A 7,500-nucleotide genomic window follows, 5' to 3' on the forward strand; every position below is an offset into this window, starting at 1 on the left:
ACACAATTAAACATAATATCTAAATAACAAAATACACTTGGTAAAAGGAGAAAGAGCCACGAATGCTGTATTCAAAACAGGAAGAATACACGTAACTTAACAAGAAATTTGAAGTACCCAAGTAAACCAAAATTAAGAAGATAAAGGAGGAATAATGGGAAAGAGACTTTGCCTTGGACCAGGAAGGATAAAAAAGTGAAGAAAGCAATCAACAGAGGGCGTGCATATAGAAAGTAAGGAAGTTAAAAAAAAAAAAATATAATATTCAATATGTACATTAGTGGAGTGAAAACGTGACAATTCCCCCCCACTACGATGGGTCCGTAGCGGTGGATCCAGCTGAAGATGCTGATGGAAGGCGTGACAAGGTGTCTGCAATGGTGTTGTTAGTTCCTTAGATGCTTTGAAGCTGAATATTAAAGGTGCCAAGGATGTAAGACCACCGTAAGAATTTTAGATTTTCAAGTCTGGCACAGTTGAGGAACGTGAGAGGTCGGTGATCAGTAAAGACAATGACCCGACGATGACCTTCAATATAGGGTTGGAAGTGTTGTAAAGAAGCTGTGATCGCGTAAAGCTCCTTCTCTACGGTAGCCCATCTTGTTTGTGCTCCTTTGAAGAATCTCGAGTGATACGCTAGTGGTAGGTAATGCAGTGTTGGAATACAGCTGGTGTCATTGGGAGCATAAGATTGTAGAAGTACAGCTCCATAACCTGTGCCACTGGCGTCTACCTGTAATAAAAATTCCTTTGAGAAGTCTGGTGCCCTTAAAATTGGTTTATAGATCAAGATACCTTTAAGCTGATCGAAAAGATTGTCTAATTCCTTGGTCCAAAAAAAGTTTACTTTGTTAGATAGTAGTGCATATAATGGAGCAGCAAGAATAGCGAAATTTTTTATGAATTTGGAATAATAAAAGACCATACCTAAACAGGTCTTAAGTTGAGATTTCGAATGGGGTATAGGTATGTTCATTACTCTCTCAATATTAGCATCTTTGTGGCATTATTTCTCCACTGCCCAAATAATGACCAAGGTATACAAACTTAGCTTGCCCAAATGAACTCTTGGCTAAGTTGATGTTGAGACCTACGGTATGTAGTTGTGTAAACAGTTTTGAGAGTGTCTGCGGATGTTCCTCCCAAATCATGTTTGCTACGACTATATCGTCCAAGTATATATAGACATTAGGTAAATCTCTGATTACTTCTGCCATCAGCCTTTGAAATGTAGCAGGGGCATTAGAGAGCCCAAAAGGCATAACCCCATATTCAAATAGGCCAAAGGGTGTTACAAAAGCAGAGATTGATTGGGCCTTTGGGGTCAGTTTTACTTGATAATACCCTTTTAGTAAATCAGTCTGAGTCAAAATCTTTGAATTACTTATGTTGCCTAAAATATCATTAATCCGTGGCAAAGGAGAAGAATTCCTAACTGTGACCTTATTCAGTCTGCAGTAGTCTGTACATAGCCGCAACTTACCGTTTGCCTTTGGTACAAGTATACAAGGTGAAGCCCAAGGAGAGGTACTTGGGACTGCTAACTTGTGATCTATCAAGTACTGTACCTCTGACCTTAAGGATTCAAGCTTCTTTCTTATCGCTCTGTAAAATGGTTGGCTGATGGGCTGTGTTCCCGGCTCCAGCAAGATGTCATGTTGAATCAGGTTGCAGGTTCCCGGATCTTCAGTGCACAAGTCCTGAAAACTGGTGGGTAAGGAGTTTAGTTTTTTGCTTTCATTTGTAGGCAAGTGTAATAAGAAGGAGTCAAGCTTACCCATTATCTCAGCGTTAGTTAAAGGTCTTTAATATATTGCAACGTGTTAGTAGTCTCCTCTGGTTTCTGATGCAAAATATTTTCTTTCACCATACTCAATACAGTTCGTGGTCGACGACCAAACAATGCCTCAAAGAGAGATATCCTTGTGGAGTCATGTGGAGTGCATCGAAATACATACATTAGGAGATCGAGGTCCTCATCCCAATGATTTGCAGTTTCACTGCTGTACTTACGCAAAAGGTTCTTCAAGGTTTGATGGAATCTTTCCAGGGCACCATTTGTCTGTGGTTGATATGTAGAGGAGTTAACATTATGAATATATATATATATATATATATATATATATATATATATATATATATATATATATATATATATATATATATATATATATATATATATATATATATATATATATATATATATATATATATATATATATATATATATATATATATATACACATCTCTTTTGACATTCGGATCAAGAGAAAAGTCAGAAGTGACTGGAGAGAATATTTAGACACAAATCTGACAAAGCTATGGTGTAAAAATCCCTCATGAAATTATTCATGAAATCTCTACGGGGACAAAGAAGAAGATAGTTTAGTGAGATCTGTGCCACTAAATGGACAATGAAAGAAGCTCCAATAGATTTAGTAAATTTGAGAACAAAGCTCTCAACAGAATATTGGGAGTTAATTGCAGGAGGTAATTAGAAATGAGACTATAAGAGAGATTAATCGATTGCCATATGGTGAGGGGTAGATGGAGATGGTTTAGTCATGTTCTTCGCACTTCCTAACACAGATTAGTTCACCAAAAATTCAACTGGGCTCCATAAGACACCAGAAAGGTTGGAAGACCCCAGCCTACATGGCTGAGAACTATGAAACGTGAAGTTGGAGATGATGAACGGAGAAGTATTGAATAAAAAGCTCGATATAAAGACGACTGGCGAAATCCACCCGATGCCCTTTGCAGGTATAGGCTTAGGATACGTTGACGATGATTATATATATATATATATATATATATATATATATATATATATATATATATATATATATATATATATATATATATATGTATATACATATACACAGTATATATATATATATATATATATATATATATATATATATATATATATATATATATATATATATATATATATATATATATATATATATATATATATATATATATATATATATATATATATATATATATATACATGTGCGTATGTATGTGTGTTAATGTATAATAGGATTCTTAAGTCACAAATGAAATTCAATTTCCAGTACTCAATCTTGAGAATAAATCAGGCAGAATAAACTCTACCGTTGAGCTTTCATGGTATACGTGTAAGTTCAATCATTCTCTGCTTTGCATATATCTTTTGAATTCATGTATTTGTACTAATAAGGCTCAAAAAAGTATCGAGGGCTAACGAATCTACCCCCTCCCATGGCCCTACCCCCCAAAAATTAATAACAAAATCCCTCTTATTATGAAAAAAACGTCAATAATTATAACAATCGATGGTAATAAATTTTCACAAAACTCCTTTTATTTCACAAAGAAACATTTTCAGAGATCATACTTTGCAGTGCAGAATAACATCTCTGAAAAGGCTCGGTTAAGAATCTTTTCTATACATTTGCAATATCTATCTACTTAAAAAAAAGCACACATTGAAGTATCTTTAACAATAATAATAATAATAATAATAATTTTATTAATGATAATTGTAATAATAATCATTTGAATAACATTAATAATAAAAATAACAATTTCAATAATAATATAGATTTTAGTATCTTTTGTTACATCACACATGAAACTTAAACTATAAATGTTCCCTTTTCGTTTTCTGTTTCACACATTACCAAGAACAGATCATCCTTCTACATAACTCTTTCGGGAAATGCTCACTGAACCTTTTGGAGCTGAATTAGATTAAGGATATAACTAGACAATCGAGACGAGAGAAGAAGAACTGACTTGATAAACAAGGCAAAAAAAGTAGCATACTCATCAGAGGGAAGTTGTGGAAATGGAAAAAGAAATGGAAATAGAGAATAAGACGAGAAAGACGGGATTAGTTGAAGCGTCGGGGCCAATCTGATTCTTAAAGAAATTATACAGTAGACGATAGTTTTTTATATCAATCGTGTTCATAAAATAGGAAACTACTGGCATCGTCTTCGCTTGGTAATCGCCAAACAAGGGCTCGATCCCGCTCAAACTCGTCAGTTCACGCCAAAAATTGCGAATGAGAATAATGAAACAGAAATGAGAGAAGAAAATGTTGAATATCTAACGGATATAGATATTAATGAAGCAGATATTGTCAAGGCTATAAACGAAATTAAAAATGGATCGGCAGCCGGACCAGATGGAGTTCCAGCGATTTTGTTAAAAAAAACTGCAAACACTATCGCGAAGCCGCTTGCAATACTGCTAAGACAAAGTGTAGATATGAGCGAGATATATGTTAAACATGAATTAGCTTATATAACCCCTATATTCAAAAGTGGATTAAGACTAGAGGCAAGCAATTATAGACCTGTTAGTCTAACATCACATATTATGAAAGTGTATGAGAGGGTAATGAAAAAGAAAATAATGAACCATTTGGTTAAAAATAATTTGTTTAATATGGGTCAACACGGTTTCGTGCCTGGAAAAAGTACACAGACCCAACTGATAGCACACTATGAAAACATATACAAAAATGTGATAAATGAAAAAGACACAGATGTGATCTATCTAGATTTTGCAAAAGCCTTTGACAAGGTAGACCATAACATATTGGAGAAAAAATGAGAAAGCATAATATTGTGGGAAAGATAGGGAAATGGGTGAAAGAATTCCTGCAAAAAAGAAAACCGATAGTGGTTGCAAATGACGAGAAATCAGATGAAGCCCAGGTAATATCTGGTGTGCCACAAGGTATGGTATTAGCTGCACTGCTGTTTGTTATTATGATCTCAGACATAGACTGTGATGTTGAAAACTCCGTAGTAAGAAGTTTCGCCGATGGCACAAGAATAAGTAGAGAAATTACTTGTGACGAGGATAGGAACTCACTACGAAGAGATCTAAACAAAATATATGAATGGGTGGAGATAAATAGGATGGTATTTAACTCCGATAAATTCGAATCAATAAATTATGGAAACAGAGAAGGAATGATGTATGCATACAAGGGACCTAATAATGAGACAATCACAAACAAGGAAGCAATTAAAGACCTTGGTGTAATGTTAAATAGGAATATGTTATGCAACGATCAAATAGCAACACTGTTGGCTAAATGTAGAAAAAAAATAGGAATGTTATTCAGACACTTAAAACAAGAAAAGCTGAACACATGATTATGCTTTACAAAACTTATGTACGTAGTACACTCGAGTACTGCAAAGTGATATGGTACCCACAATACCAAAAGGATATTGCACAAATAGAGAGTGTATAAAGGTCCTATACTGCTAGAATAGAATAAGTTAAGGACCTTGACTACTGGGAAAGACTGCAGTTTTTAAAACTATACAGTCTAGAAAGGAGAAGAGAACGCTACATGATAATACAAGCATGGAAGCAAAAAGAAGGAATTACTGAAAACATCATAGAGCTTAAAATATCAGAAAGAGCAAGCCGAAGTAGATTAATAGTGCCAAAAAATATTCCAGGTAAACTAAGAAAGGCGCAGAGGACATTAATCCACTACGCACCAGCATCGATAATGCAGCGACTATTTAATGTGCTGCCAACTCATCTAAGAAACATATCAGGAGTGAGCGTAGATGTGTTTAAGAATAAGCTCGATAAATACCTAAGATGCATCCCAGACCATCCAAGACTGGAAGATACAAAATACACCGGAAGATGCATTAGCAACTCTCTGGTGGATATACGAGGTGCCTCACACTGAGGGACCTGGGGGAACCCAATCAAAAAATAAGGCAATAAGGTAAGGCAACCTCACCATTCTTTTGGGCTAAGGATGATATGTTTTGAGGAGCGTATAGGTCAACCTACTGAGGAATCAGCAGGCATCATCTTGACGTTCCTCGTCCTAGAATGGGTGTAGAGGGGGTTACAGCAGTGATTATATGTATATATGGTTAGACTCTAAGGCAATGTCACTTTCCTTTGCCTCTGTCATTCATGAGTGTACTTAAAGCCTTTAAAAGTTTAAAATACTATAACAAGTCTTAAAGGGATATATAATTGTAATGAGGATGGGGTGATGATAACAAAAAAGTATTTGAATATATTCACTAATCATGAAGATAGAATATACAAACCTATACCAAACTTATACGTAACAGATAAATGTGAACGTTTTGGGGAACTCGCAGAAAAAGGATATTACATTGTTTTTAAAAGAAACAACATTATATAAAATAATTCTATGTTATATGATATAGTTGGATATCTAATTACACGATAAAAATACCAGTAACTATGCTCAATTTTGCATTTACTTTCTGTACTTTTGAAAAAAATGGACAAAAATTAGGAATTTATATATATATATATATATATATATATATATATATATATATATATATATATATATATATATATATATATATATATATATATATATATATATATTATATATTTATATAAATAAATAAATATAGATATAAATATGTATATATATATATATATATATATATATATATATATATATATATATATATATATATATATATATATATATATATATATATGTATATGCATATATATATATATATATATATATATATATATATATATATATATATATATATATATATATATATATATATATATATATATACATATATATATATATATATATATATATATATATATATATATATATATATATATATATATATATATATATATATATATATAGAGAGAGAGAGAGAGAGAGAGAGAGAGAGAGAGAGAGAGAGAGAGAGAGAGAGAGAGAAGAGAGAGAGAGAGAGAGAGAGAGAGAGAGAGAGAGAGAGAGAGAGATATTATATTATGGCTCGTTACTGGGAACCAAACATATGATATACTATATACTAAGACTGATAAGTTAATCAACCCCTTGAATTCCAACCGGGCTTGTTTGCTTTTATAATTGAACTGTTACACTTTAAAATGTTAATTCACGAGCTCTGACATAATTAAAAAAAATCACAGACAGCATTATATAAAACCCTGAATATCCAAAGGTCTCGTAAGTACACTCAAAACTAAACTGGGTGATCAATATTACGAATAAACTTACCACGGTTCATTAACAGTATAAGAACGTAACTATACTAAACAATGGTGATTGGAATAATACACTATTTACAAAAAATTACATATTCTATATAAATTATAACACTTTGGAAGATAATTTAAAACCCTGGAAAGGTATGATGGGTTGTTTGCGACTCCTACAGCATTTTCCAAACCTGTTTTTTCCCTATAAATCATCAGCTGTCTCGAATATGGAAGTGATCGACCTGCAAGGAGTGACTAGTCTACATGCCATTGCCTGCTTTAGGACTGATTTTCGTCTAACTTCCCTCCTTCCCCGTTTTTTAACCCCCCCCCCCCAAGGGTCGACCTCGACCCTGAATACCTTTATAGGGGTAAGTGATCAAACAGCAATGTTATTACATATTTATAAATTGTTGAACAGTGTTGATACTTGTTTGGTTCTTTATAGTTGGAAAGTGT

This window comes from Palaemon carinicauda, chromosome 10 (genome assembly GCF_036898095.1).
Source record: "Palaemon carinicauda isolate YSFRI2023 chromosome 10, ASM3689809v2, whole genome shotgun sequence".
In the NCBI taxonomy this organism is placed as follows: Eukaryota; Metazoa; Arthropoda; class Malacostraca; order Decapoda; family Palaemonidae; genus Palaemon; species Palaemon carinicauda.